The 14941-nt window shown below is 33.8% G+C and overlaps 3 non-coding genes across 3 annotated transcripts; all 3 read left to right on the top strand.

Annotated features, from left to right (window-relative positions):
- The first annotated feature begins 4056 nt into the window (after positions 1–4056).
- Positions 4057–4157, top strand: LOC127964289 (small nucleolar RNA U13). Its single transcript, XR_008155028.1, has one exon. It is a non-coding gene; the product is annotated as a small nucleolar RNA U13 (small nucleolar RNA).
- A 702-nt stretch (positions 4158–4859) lies between these two features.
- Positions 4860–4960, top strand: LOC127964286 (small nucleolar RNA U13). The gene has a single exon (XR_008155026.1). It is a non-coding gene; the product is annotated as a small nucleolar RNA U13 (small nucleolar RNA).
- Positions 4961–6525: 1565 nt separating this feature from the next.
- LOC127964284 (small nucleolar RNA U13) lies at positions 6526–6626 on the top strand. Its single transcript, XR_008155024.1, has one exon. It is a non-coding gene; the product is annotated as a small nucleolar RNA U13 (small nucleolar RNA).
- The last annotated feature ends 8315 nt before the right edge of the window (positions 6627–14941 follow it).

The raw sequence follows: 14941 nt of genomic DNA, 5'->3' as shown, positions 1-14941 counted from the left end.
GCAACTGAAATGCAGCTAAATCAGGTTAAGTTCCTCTTTTTTTACCTGCAGCTTACAAATGCAAATGGCACAATTAGAATCAACTCCACCTTTTACCTGCTTATTTGATGTAGAAATAATAATGGAATTGCCCACATTTGTCCATGAAATGGCTTTTGTGTCAACCAACCAATCCAATTACTTATGGTCCCTTGTAAAACATATTAAAGAGCTGTTATTCCTTAACCTTTTCTCCAATTGTAATGGGAATACCCAAAAAATAAATTCAAATTCAAGTTTGTGGCCACCACAGAAAGCTGTAGCTTGAATAGAAACTGATCTGTGTAACCACGTCACCACATCTTCTTCATTGTAGAAAAATGATGAATGGTTTTTATCACACATGTTGAAGTGTGTTAATTCAGCACTTTGACCATCTGATTAACATTATGAAGGTTCCGAATGTAGATTTTCATCTTATTGAAGACGTTTCACACTTCAATGCATGCTGGGTACCAGCACAGGACAAAATTCATTCATGAGTCCCAGCATGCATTTTAGCATGAATATGTGCTTTAATTTTTGTTTATGTGTTGAGTTTTAGTAGTGTGTTTTGTGATGTTCAGAATTTTTTTGTGGATTGTCACCATTGTTGAGATTCATACACTGATTCTTGATGTGTGTGTCTAAATTACAAAAATCTTTTTTCTTTCAAACTGCACAGCAGTGCTTGTTCTATACCTCTAATATATTCATTCAATTCAATTCAAGTTTATTTGTATAGCGCTTTTTACAAAATAAATCGTTACAAGGCAACTTTACAGAAAATTATGTTTCTACAATATTTAGTAGTAACTACTAGTTTTTGCACATTTGACAGGATTTTAGAAAAAATAAAAATAATAATACAAGACGTAGTCAGCTAGACGATGAACTATCAATATTATTATTTAAGTTATTATATGATTCAGTCACACATTTAGCAATAATTGTTAGTTCTGTTTGTTGATTCAAGGTTAGCATCATCTGAGGTCCTCTGAGGGTCAGCATCATCTCTTCTCAGGTGTTCTGGATCCAGACTGGAGCTTGTTTAAATCCTAGTTACCACAGGATGTAAATCCCGTGGCGAAACATAGAAACAAAATACAGACATCATTAGCATAGCTGCTGATCCAACAAAGTAAAATTAGTTTAACCCAAGCTAATGAATAAAAATGCAACTACACTCACAATTAAAAAGATACATTATTCGAATGCTTGGCGAAAGAGATGTGTTTTTAATCTAGATTTAAACAGAGAGAGTGTGTCTGAACCCCGAACATTATCAGGAAGGCTATTCCAGAGTTTGGGAGCCAAATGTGAGAAAGTCCTTTAGTGGACTTTGCTATCCTAGGAACGACCAAAAGTCCAGCGTTTTGTGACCTTAGGGTGCGTGATGGGTTGTAACGTGGTAGAAGGCTAGTTAGGTACGCTGGAGCTAAACCATTTAGGGCCTTATAGGTAAGTAATGATCATTTGTAACTGATACGGAACTTAATAGGTAGCCAGTGCAGAGACTGTAAAATTGGGGTAATATGATCATATTTTCTTGACCTCATAAGGACTCTAGCTGCATTAAATGAAGGGACAACAGATAAGATCAGTGAATAAGAACAATTATTATTATCAACCTGTAAACAACAATGCTACATCTTTTTCCTTTGACACTTTTTGTCATAACAAACATATTTTAAAAACTCACTGTTCTAGCAGTCAATTAGAAATTAATAGTGATGGCCGATTCGTGAACGAATCGTTCAATTAAACCGGTTCTTCTTAGTGTACCGGTTGAACCAGTTCACCAAATCGAACTGAATCATTTTTTGAATTTTTTTGCTTAATAATTAATTTTAATTATTTAATTTTAATAAATTTAATTTAGACTTTTAGGAGTGTATGGAATCAACTCCAGTGCGCACCAGGGTCTGATGACAGCGTTCACATTAGCGATTTTTCATGCGAACCGTGCCCCGTTCCGCACTAAACTGCCAGTGTGAAAGAACCCTTAAATGTCCTTATTGAACTATGCACTCACTGTAAAAAATTGTGCCGTTAAATAACAATAATTTACTGGCAGCAGGGGTGCCAGTAAAGTACTGTTAATTTACAGCTTTCAACCATTAATTTACCACTCTTCTTTTTTTTACAGTATTTTACTGTAAATTCTACCATGGAAATTAACTCCACACCCACTACTACAAACCGTTTGCGTTTAAAAGCTAGCATTCCTACGATGTTAGTACTATTTACTTATTTCATTTGAGTCCACTGAGAAGGAATATTTCTTAATATAAACTGCAAACATTTAATGTGTAGTAGTAAAGTAATTAAATGCATGACTTTTACTCAAATCGCTGCAGTTCATTGTCAGCTATAGCACACATGTATGTGCTGAAGTACTTAAAGGGGGGGTGAAATGCTATTTCATGCATACTGAGTTTTTTACACTGTTAAAGAGTTGGATTCCCATGGTAAACATCGACAAAGTTTCAAAAATTAATTTGTACGTTTGAAGGAGTATTTTTGTTTCTTCCGGTTTGTCACAAGTTTCGGAAAGTTTTTTTCTGCTTCAAATATCTCTGTGTTGTTAACTTAGCTATCTGTACGTAAAGCACATCAAGTAAACAACATGCGATGTTGTCATCAAACTGTACTTTCCACATGTACAGCTTAAAAAAAACGACATAAAGTGGAACTTAGTCATTTTCCAAAACCGCTAAGCAAATATATACAGTTTCAATACATAACACATAGAGACGTCCTGCTGCAGTCATTGCTGATGCTGCTCTTGTTAAATTTCAGCCTCTGGATCTGATTCTGGATCATAAATATATGCTGAATCTAACTGTTAGCCATGGTTTGTTTTGGATGTTTTTTTCCTCACAGTAATGTAACAGCTTCCAAACGCTCTCAACACAAAAGCCTACTCGCGCTCGTGATTCTTTAGCTCCGCCCACACATCACGCCTCCAGCGGCTCATGTTTTTTCGGGAAAAATCGGTACAGACTATCTTTCTCTTATGAACATAATAAAACTAAAGACTTTTTGGAGTTATGAAGGATGCAGTACTACTCTATAGGTACTCAAGATTAACAGGATATTGAGTGAAAACGTGCATCCCCACCCCCCCTTTAACACAGAGATTGCCACTGTATCAGCGACTCTACATTTACTGTCTTTACATAAAGCAGTAGAAAATCAGAATTTGTGGCTCATCATTGACTGAAGCACAGGCTCTACTATCCAGCACAATGGTGAACAACAAAACTAACATTAAAAGATATCTGTTTATTACATTAATACATATTACAAAATACATTTTGGTCCAAAAATAGCAAATACGATGACATTTTTCATCATTGTCTTCTCTTTTCAGAACAAAGCAGTTTGTGATATCCATTTCACGAATGAATCATTTGATGTAACTGGATCTTTTTGAACCAGTTCACCAAATAGAACTGAATAGTTTTAAACATCGAATGATTCATTCGCTAACCGGATATCACAAACTGCTTTGTTTTGAACTCTCTCACAACAGACACGGAAGAGAAGACAATGATGAATAAAGTCAGTGTTTTCGCAAAATTTTGGACCAAAATGTATTTTCGATGCTTCAAAAAATTCTAACTGACCCTCTGATGTCACATGTACTACTTTTATTATGTTTTTCTTACCTTTTATGGATTTATGTAAGTAATTAAATCATATATCATCCTTTGAATTTTGCTCAAATTGGTTCAAAATATCAGTGGAAGTGTTCAGTCTTTAAAGACTTTGTAAATTCTTTGTCCAGTAAAGGCTTAATTAGTGACCAATGAAAAGTTCCCAGCATGTCCCTCTCATGAATATGATTAAATACTGGATAACTCTGCATTATAGACATGTTTTTTTTAATTCCATATGAAAAAACTCAGTAACATCACTTATGACAATATGCATTGAATGTAAAAAAGAAAAGCAATGACTCTAGTTTGTCACCACAACAGAGAGAGCTTTAGCTTGAATTATGAACAGATCTGTTTGACTAAATCTCATGTGATTCTTCTCAGTTTATATAATGATGATTGGTTTGATCACAATTATTTGTGAAATGTGCTGCCAATTGACTTGTTACAATTCAGCACACTAAACGCCTGATTCTACTTTCAGAAAGATTGAGAAGAAATGGGAGTTTTGAAGTATATGTTTAAGCTGAAAAATGTGGAAGATCAATGTTGTTTGTTTGCTGTAGATTATAAGGTTAGTTATAAAAATTCTGTTTTTATGAAAAGCAGATGCAGTTGTTAATCATATTATGTGGTTTGGGATACTGTTTGGTCAAATCTACCTGTTAAAGTCTACATTTAACTTTTGTGTACATTAGTTTTATCTGAAAGTTCAGCTTAAATCCAAAAGGTTTTTGTCAGTAAACAAAGACACAGTATACTTCCTAACAATCGAAGGTTAAATTAAATGACTTTAACAGAGCTTAATTATATTGGATTTATGCAAGTAATTAAATCACATATATCATTCTTTAATTGAATTTTGCACAAATCGGTTCAAAATATCAGCGTAAGTTTTTAGTATTTAAAGACTTTGTAAATTCTTTGTACAGTAAAGGGTTAATGGGTGACCAATGAAAAGTTCCCAGCATGTCCCTCTTATGAATAGTGATTAAATACTGGATAACTCTGCATTATAGACATGTTTTTTTAATTCCATATGAAAAAACTCAGTAACATCACTTATGACAATATGCGTTGAATGTTCAAAAGAAAAGCAATGACTCCAGTTTGTCACCACAACAGAGAGAGCTGTAGCTTGAGTATGAACAGATCTGTTTGACTAAATCTTATGTGATTCTTCTCAGTTTAAATAATGATGATTGGTTTGATCACAATTATTTGTGAAATGTGCTGCCAATTGACTTGTTACAATTCAGCACACTGACCGTCTGATTCTACTTTTAGAAAGACTCAGAAAAAGTTGACATTTTAAAGTGCTTATTTTGTTAAAGTTGAAGATAATAAGTCAATGTGATATGTTTGCTATAGGTCATGAGGTTAGTTATAGAGGGTTTTGTTTTATGAACTATAGATGCATTTGTTAATCAAATTATGTAGTTTAGGATATTGTCTGTCGAAATATAAGTGGTAAAGTATATATCTTACTTTTGTGCACATTAGTTTTATCTAAATGTTCAGGTGAATTCCTATATTTCTTGTTGGTAAAATGACATAAGGTCCATGCACTTGTTCCAAGGAAGGTATCTGGTGCTGGCTGAAGGATTCATGTGTGTTTGGTCTTTTCAGCATGTAGAGTTATTCATTTTAGGTTAAACTCAAATCTGACTCCATTTTATTATGACCTCGAATTTAGGTTGGAATGCAAATTAATTATTTGTACGTCTGTTTCTAATTAGTAGGCCTATTATTCTGACATTCTTCATTTTATATTAACTTGTTCATTCGTGTGTTCATGTTGTTAACAAGAATTCAACGTAATCTACTAGAGTCAATAATGACAGAGTAAAACTGAATAAAATCAAATGTAACTATTTATTATCAGTCAGGTAAATATGTATTCTGCCAATTACATATCCAATTCAAACATATCAAATCATATAAAAATAAAACATCAAATTCTCAAAGATTAATCTAAAAGTAAATTATGCTCACCTGACCTTAGAAAATACAGTATGAAGTGAAGAGACACACAACACACTACGGGGCTTTCTGGCTACAGAAATCACCCCGATCCTTTCGCTGCAGTCCTTTAAATACAAAACCAAGATAAAACATCCCCCAAATGGAGGCATGAACGAACAATTGGGAATTTTCATTAACTCAGGTCCAAAACATGGGTGGTTTACAACTCAATGGGAACAGAAGGCATTTTACATTGAGGACCCTGAGAAGGGGCACTCCCATTACAGTAATCAAAATATCTCTCAACTCTTAGGATCTGTAATATCTTTTAGTCTCATTTTGTAAGGTTGAGACCATTGTACCAGTCACCCTGAGACAATTGACACCAAAACATGACTAAATATAACTTGCATTAATTTAGAGCATTATATTATTGACAATTCTGAGTGAAACCAAGTGGAGGTAGGATGGGTGAGGGAGAAAGGATGGTGAACATAGTGTGAGGAGGGAGTGTGATGGTGAGGTGTGAACTGCTAGGTGTGGTGCGTCTACAATGGCAGTGTTACTTCTGCAGGAAGGTGTTCAGGAGAGTGTTCAAATGTTAATTTTCAGGAAAGTCCTTTGTTCTCTTTGGGAGAAGTCATCCCTCAGTCCAGATGGACAAACTCCAGCCTTACAATGACATTTATTTTCTAACAAGAATACTGACTAACTTACATTAAATAAATGCTCTTTTAATTCCATATGAAAAGAAAACTCAGTAACATGACAATATGAATTGAATGTTGAAAAGAAAAGCAATGACTCCAGTTTGTCACCACAACAGAGAGAGCTGTAGCTTGAGTATGAACAGATCTGTTTGACTACAACTTTTGTGATTCTTCTCAGTTTAAATAATGATGATTGGTTTGATCACAATTATTTGTGAAATGTGCTGCCAATTGACTTGTTACAATTCAGCACACTGACCGTCTGACTCTGCTTCCAGGAAGATTGAGAAGAAATGGGAATTTTGAAGTGTTAAGTTTGTGTAAATTTAAAAGTGAGTGAAAAATCAATGCTTGCTGTAGTTAATGGTGTTAGTTTTTTGGTTATCAATTTGGTTCAAAATATCAGCAGATTTAAGTCTTTACAGGCTTTGTGACTTTTTTGTCCAGTAAAGGGTTAATAAATGATCAATGAAAAGTTCCCAGCATGCCCCTCTCATGAATATGATTAAATATAGGCTAACATTATATTATGTACATACTTTTTTTTTTTTTTTTTTTATGGAAAAACTCACTTATGTAACTTTTATGTGACACTATGTATTGAATGTTAAAAAGAAAATCGGAGTCAAATTAGTCGGACTCAATTAAAATAATTTTAGGGCAAGTAAATGAAGCTGGATTGCTGTATATAGAATGAAAATCTTTATTTGATTAGTAGCAAATTAACTGGAGAAATAAACCTTTTCAAAACATAAAATCAATTGCTTCCCAGATGATTCCATATTTTGAAGCGCTAGAGACACCACATTCTTGAATCAGCTGAATGCAACGACAACTCATACCAAAACATGCAAAAGTAAATAAATAGAAAGCCAATACAAAATGCTTTCTTGAAAGCAGATATTTAATGCAATCAAAATAATATAAAAAAATTAGATATGAAGTGTGTGTGTAATTAAAAAATAATACTCATTAATTTGCAGGGCTTGTTTTGTTTGTTTTATGGAGAGCTTGCCTAAATAGCCCAAGTACTAATTTTTACTACTCATCAAATAAATGTCTGGTTAAAAATGTGGGGAAACCATAGGTTCAGTGGTTCGCAGCTGGAGTGGGGGGTGGGTTGCCAATCTCAATGAACTCACTAAAAAACAAATTATATTTCGAAATGTTTTGAAACAGTTATGACATAACAAAGCCTTGTTTACTGAAATCATATGACGCAGTTTTTATATACTTGCTATGAACCACTGTTTCAAAACGAATGATTTGCAAAGTTTTAAGTTCGTTTATAAACCAGCTATCACTAATTGTTAGAGTTTGATGATTGGTGAGAAAGGAGGGGCTATTAGAAGCCTATGGCCTCAAGGAGTGGAGGGAGGCAGACGGTGGTTAGGGAAAAGGGGGGCTCTAGGAGAGAAGCATCGGGTGAAAGCCATAAAATGTCAGGAGATGAAAGTAATAAAGTTAGGAATACTGGAGGTAGTGAAAAATTTGTTGTCTTGTTTAAGTGAGTTGGAATTAGGGAAGTGAACACATTAAGGGTTACCATTACTTTGTAAAGTCAGATTCAGGCCAAGACATTGTTTAAAGTTATGTTAAGAGTTATTAGGTAGTTATTAAGGAGTTATTAGGTATAATAATGCTAGAGATGTGTGGAAACTGGTGGTCAAGGTGGAGGCGCTGTAGGAAGCCAGCATGGAGTCAGTGAAGCAGTGTATAGAGTGTTTGAAGGTTTGTTTGTGAAGGAAATCTTTGAAAATATTAAGGCGGCCCAGGTAGCTGATGTGGTGAGATTTAAGCGTAGGGGTGGAGCTGGAGATCCACCATTCCTGTTAATGTTTAAAGATGGTGTACTGTTATAGAAAGTGGTCCTTGGCATTACAGTATGTGAAGGATTACATTAAATCACATTGCGCTGCTATAATTTAGGTTCGGTTATAATAGGTTTGGACATGTTGCTGGGTCTTGTCGGTAAAAGAAGGTGTCCAAAGTATGGTGGAGATCACGTAATACAAAATTGCAAGGCAGAGGCTCCAAAGTGCCAAACTGAAATGTACAGTAACTGTGATGGGAATCGTGCAGTAGGGTGTTATGGTTGTGATAGGCAGGTGTAGTTTATGAAGAATCAGAGCAAGATGTTGTATGAGTTCAAAGAGTGGTAATGGAGATGAAGCGGTGTTAAATGGATTAAAACCATACAGCAACACACTTCAGTTCACAATCACAAATGTACACTATTTATGACATTCATTTAGCAGTTAGTTGAACTTCCTGCATGAGTTTTCTTAGTAAATTATTTAACAGTTTAATTCAAAATATAAAATAGAAATTCAGTAGATGACAATGAGGGATATCTAAATATAACATTAATTGAGTTAATCCATATTTACACTTAACTTGTGTTGTCACCGACCCACAGCACCTAACAAGTCAAATAAAGAGAGTTTAGATACATCTGAATCCACACAAGCACATCTGCTTTATTATTTAGACAAACACATGTACATGTAGCGCTGCATGTATCTGTTTACCAGCTTTTTGACAACTGTTCACACCATATCAAGGTTGTAATGCCTTCTTTGTATATCTAGTTTTGGCTCTTTCTGAACTTCAACCACTTTCTGTTATGTCAGAAGCTGTGAAAGAGAGCGAAACTTGTTACATAAAACACCTAAGTAAATTTAGTCTCTGGACTGAAATACATTTTTTTAAATAATTTTTTTTCCCTATGAATGAGAAATTTAAGTCATTGTGGTCACTGATGTGCACGGTTTGGCTAATTTTAAAATGTATTTCACTACAATTTACAAGATACATGCTTCAAAAAGTAAATTTATGCTGACATTCGCTACCCTTACGAAAAAGAAGTTTAGTCAAGTGTGATATTAGTATACTAAAAATAGGAAAGTATACTTTTAGTTTACTTTTTATGTACTTCTCAGAAATGCTCTTTATGTACTTCTCAGAAATATACTTAAAATTACGTTTGTAAGTATACTTGACTTATAATTACAAAAAGTCTAAATATATTTGAGCTATACTCCTAGAATCTCCTATACTCCTGTGTTTTCATTGTTTTATGGTAGAGGTTGCTAGTAAGCATTTTCTTTACAAAATTTTCAAAAATACACAAGTGAAGAAGAAAAAGAAACACCACCCAGCAGGCACAGTACATCAATGTGACATCAGGAAGACGTTGGACTCCAACTAATCCAACATCAGTCAGACGTCATATTTTGGTTGAAAATTAAAGTTGGGTTGACGTCTAAACCCAACTTTGTTTGACGTCAAATTCCGATATCAGACAGACGTTGAATTTTGGTTGGAATAAGCACCACACTGCAACATTGGGTGAAATGCATGGCAGCACATTAAATATCTCAAGATCTCAGCAGAGGAGGATTAAACAAATCCACAAACAGCATTACCAGCTTCACGTATTATTCACTGACTTTATTTCTGTCAGACGTCTACATAAGCTCTTATTGAAAATTAACAGGGGTTTAACTCTAATGTGTTTAATTTCCATAACAGCATAACAGTTAAACACCATAACATTGATTAGTGTTTCCATTAGTTGAGCTCTTAACACTTATTATATGTTTTGGCTATTGTGGCTGCTGTGACAGTTTGTTTGTTGAGCACATTGACAGCATCAAAGAAAGCTAAAGTGACATGAGATCAAGTGACGGCTGTTACACGTTAATGGTTTTATAATCATCATGAAATAGTCTGATTCACTGATGTTTTTTAATCTAACAATTATATTGTTCCATTAGTACATTCATATTACAAACTCTGTGTTTCTGCCACATGAGATCCAGCAGTATTATAACAATCAGTTAAAATCTTTTAACAAACATGAGCTCAACAAACTTAACCTATGTTGACACACACAGACATCAACAATCAGCGCATGAATCTCAACAATGGTGACATGCTTCATGCAGCAATGCATGCTGGGAGCCATGCGTTTTATACTATGGTGGCTCCCAGCATGCATTGCTGCATGAATTATGTCACCATTGTTGAGATTCATATACTGATTATTGATGTCTATGTGTCTCAAAAGCTTTTACTCCCAAAATGTATTTAAAAATAAAAGTTCAGAATGTCTGGTCTGAGGGAAGAAAATTTTGTCTCTTGAATATTGTTCATTAACAATAAATAACCACTTTGGGTCAATGACGATAAAAAAAATGTTCCTTAATCATTTTTCTATAACTATATCACCTTATCTTTGTTTATGGTTCATTTTATAACCAATTATGTGTTTTGGTAAACACTTTTACAGGAACCACAAACTTAGTAAGCCAAGAGTCAAACTAACCAACTAAAGCAAACACTGATCACAATAATGGTGACCAAACATTTTCAAATAAAACATTAACATCTAAACCTCAGTTAATTCTCAAAAAGAATAAAGTCAAACTGGTTAGTAATAAGTGAAGCTGGTAATACATGTACTGCCATGCATTTCACCGTTTTTTTTTTTTTTTTGGGGGGGGGGTTGTTTATTACAGCCAAAATTCAGCATCTGCCCAACATTGGAGCTTGACGTCAAACAGTCGTTGGATTTAGATGTCAACCCGATTTTCATTTTCAACCAAAATCCAACATCTAACCGCTATTATTATGTTTGAGATATCAATCACTGGTCGATGACCATAATGTTTGTATAAACTGTAGGTAACAACTGGTAAAATGTACATCTATGTCATAAAAACCATAATAATACCTACACAATATTTTTCTTCTCAGCCATGTCATCAATTGCTCTTGAGTGAAATCTCCTCATCCGTTGTCTGATTGGAATTTTGCAAGGATTTCTGTATAGTTAAAGTGTGCATAGCCTGCATCTATCAACTTTTTTTTGTAACATACACACATTAAAGTGTTTAAAAAAAGATTGCATGAAGCTAGAATGAAATGTTTTTGTTTACAAGCAGATACACTGTTCTTTCTTTGTATGTTTTGCATGCTCAGATATTCAAAATAACACAAAATTCAAACCTAAATAGGGACCTAGTAGTCTTAAAATATGATATGTCACTTAAAGAAAACTTATAAGTATATTTGCAGTATAAGTGTACAAAGTATTTAATTACTAAACTATCAGCAAATCAAGTTCACTTTTATTATAATTGCAGTACAAACTACAAACATAGATGTAAACTAGTTGTATACTCAAAGTTTGCTACTGTTATACTTAAAGTATATTTAAAAGTATATTTTATATACTAGAAAATGGGCCGATTTAGTCCCAAGGAGTATTGAAACAGTACACTTACAAGTATACTACTAGAACACTTTGTATACTTGCTACCTAAAGTATACTTAAAAGTATACTTGAACTTTACTTAAGTAAACTTAATAAAATAAACTTGAAGTATACTACTTTTTGCTAAGGGTACTTACTTCGGATTAGCACTGTGCTGCACACTGTTTCATTATGCGGGGCTGCGCTGGCTTGACCGCAAGAGCGGATGTGTAATGTCTGCGAACTGTATTGGCGTTCTGCTGGGGTGTGCTTGCTTTACACTACGTGTTTATTTCAATGCTGGGCACTTATAACATCAGCTGCCTGGTAGCCTGGTCTGCTACAAATTTAATACGGTGCCCTGTTCTCTCTCTCCGATGCATACAATGTTTTGACCATACAACAGTCACCATCGTCATCTGGTTTCTCTTTACGAGCGAATCCCTCTATACATTTAATTAGTTTATTTGCTTATTTTGTTTATTTTTGCTTTCTTTGTTGAAGTGAACCTATTACTTTTTAAAAACAAAGTAGTTTTCTTTTGTTGCAGATCAGTGTTGATTTTTTACTCTTGTGCTAGCCGAGTTTCTATGAACTTGTTGACCGACCATTATATATTTTTTTTGATCAGGTATGTGACAGGGTAGTTTTCGTCCCATCCATTGTTTCTATGGATTGGTATAAAATGACCAGCAGATCTATATCTCTGTCATTCTATTGAATACCTAGTTTTATAATGATGTGCCTGAGTGTGCGTGTGGGTATAAATTATTATATGTCTAAATTGTTATTCTGCTTCCTCTCCAGCATTGGGGTGACCACGACTCGTGTCTGTGTGGCGATCCTCTCTCTCTCTCTCTCTGCTTGGTGGTGGTCCCTTCCGAGTGCTGTGTTCCACGTGTGTAGTTTGAGGTGTGGGTCTAGTGCACGAGTGTTTGTTGTGTGTTTGTTTTCCTGAACACTTTATCTTTCTTCCATTGTTCGGACAATCAGTGTTTATTTGATGCTGTGCTGATTGAGTTTTATGGATGATATTGCACACTTGACATGCATGTCTTCACTTTTTGGTCAATATAATTTTTTTTTATAAAATTTATCTTTTTCCAGTTTTCTCTGAAAGACATACTGTATTTATACTGTTTTGTTTTTTTAATAAAAGTATTTGCATAATGAAAATAGTTAACTTTTACAACATTACTGCCTTTTTATTCTTCATAGCTTTATTTTTCAAAAACAAGCTTGGTGACAGAGGATGAAGTGCAGTAATATGGGCACTTTGTCTTTAAATGAAAAATTTGACATTTCAATAAATACTGGAAAATTATTACAGAATTATGTACTTTCATTATGCTTTATTTCAGTTTTTATTCCTAGAGATCAATTGGTAAAGCAAGGCAAATCACAGAAACAAAAAAGTGAATAATCTAATAACTTAATAAATTAACTTTTTTACTTTTTATTAGTAAATGCCCTTGTCTTAGATAAAATGTTATATAATTTCTGTATTTGCATTATTGTTGGAAGAAGGTGTAGACGTTAATAAAACACTATCTAATAGGTAGCAAATTTAAGTTATTGTTAACCAATCTATCCCTTTATTCGAAAAACAGAAAACAGCGCTCATGAATGACCATAAGTGGTTAAGGAAGTGTGATGACGCTGCTCAGCTTTGATGTCATTGGCTGTGAATGTCCCTTGTCACTGCAGGACTGTCTGTGGTTGGATTATCTTTTAACCCATATTAAACAGCGGATCATGTTACAAAAGTATGTTTTGCTGCTATTATCACATTAGAAAATATATTAAGTCAACATTGGGTGTTTCTATGTTGAGAAAAATCACCTTTTTACCGAAATCCTAACCCTAGCCCTAAGAATAACTTCAATGAACTACAAAAAACAGCCCCCTAGTGTTGCCTTTCCATAGATAGAACGATGGAGGTTTGTGTGTAATGTGGTTTAAAATGTTTTATTAATGAAATTAAATAATATATTTAATGGAAACCGGACATATAAATATGTTCACTGTGTAAACCTCTATGATATATTTGAGAGAGATGAGGAAATTTAGTATTTTAGTGAGTGAGTAATATTTAAAATGCCTTTATGCCACCTTTCCATTTATTTCTGAAAACTGTGCCCAACATTATTTTATCAGCATAGTATAAGTAGTAATCCTGCAGATTTTCACTTTGATACGTTAATTGTACTCTGATTTACAGCCATTTAAAATGTACAGATTTGGGATTTTCCAGGGGGTGCTACTGGGCCCCTGGGGTTAGAAGGGCAGTAAAACCTACATGTATGTATTCTCCTCATCATGGACAACAAACTGAGCTGAGTCACATTTAAATCTGACAGTTTTCACAGATCAACCTTTTCTATTCTTACATCATTGCTAGTATACCTTTTGACAGGACATTGTGAGACCATCCGACGAAACATGGACAAAATTATAAAGATATTATTTAATAATAAAAATAATAGATTATTTATTTGATTTTTTAAGTAAACAGCAATAAATATAATGGATGAACCTGCAACAACTTGCCATTATCTATTCCCCACTGTTAAGCAGTAATCAAGGACAATGTATACACATTGTGATACTTTACTATTAAACAAGGACAAATTCATTCATATATATATATATATATATATATATATATATAACACAAATAAATATTTTTTATATTCTCTACATTTTTGTCCTCCATTGCTAGTCTGGGAGACCAGTATTTTATTTTGAACATGCTATCATACAATTTAAGATTTATTCATATAGAAATATCGGAATGAATTACTTCTACAATAACTTTGTATTTATGAGGCTTGAAACTACTGATTATCTATCTAACTATAAATGGATTAAAATTGTAAAGACAGACATAAATCTTATAGGTTTGGAATGACATGAGGGCAATAAAATTATTTTGTGTGTGATTTTTTCCTTTAAGAGGGAAGACCAAGAATGATGACCCTGCAAATAAGACAACTCCAAAGTTGGTTTGAGTTCTGCAATGAACACCACAGACATCAATGGTTTTAATGAAATGAGCACGTAATCACACTGTTGTTGCATCAAAATGTGAAGTAAACAGGCAGGAGACAACAGAAACATTTATTTTCTAAAAATAACTTAAATAAATCTCAAAAGAATGATGCTCTCCTATGTCTCTGGCTTTTAACATCTACAAAAACAAAAAAACAAACATTATTTTACTCTTAGTAAAAAACAAAACAAAAAAAAACCTGATAACTGATAACATGAAATTATGAAGTTTACTTTCCTTAAACTATCTTTCCCTCTCTTCCAAAGAAGCT

Source organism: Carassius gibelio, chromosome B8, assembly GCF_023724105.1.
Source record: "Carassius gibelio isolate Cgi1373 ecotype wild population from Czech Republic chromosome B8, carGib1.2-hapl.c, whole genome shotgun sequence".
NCBI classification, from domain to species: domain Eukaryota; kingdom Metazoa; phylum Chordata; class Actinopteri; order Cypriniformes; family Cyprinidae; genus Carassius; species Carassius gibelio.
Note: the sequence above shows the minus strand (reverse complement) of the source record. Positions and strands in the feature narration are given on the sequence as shown.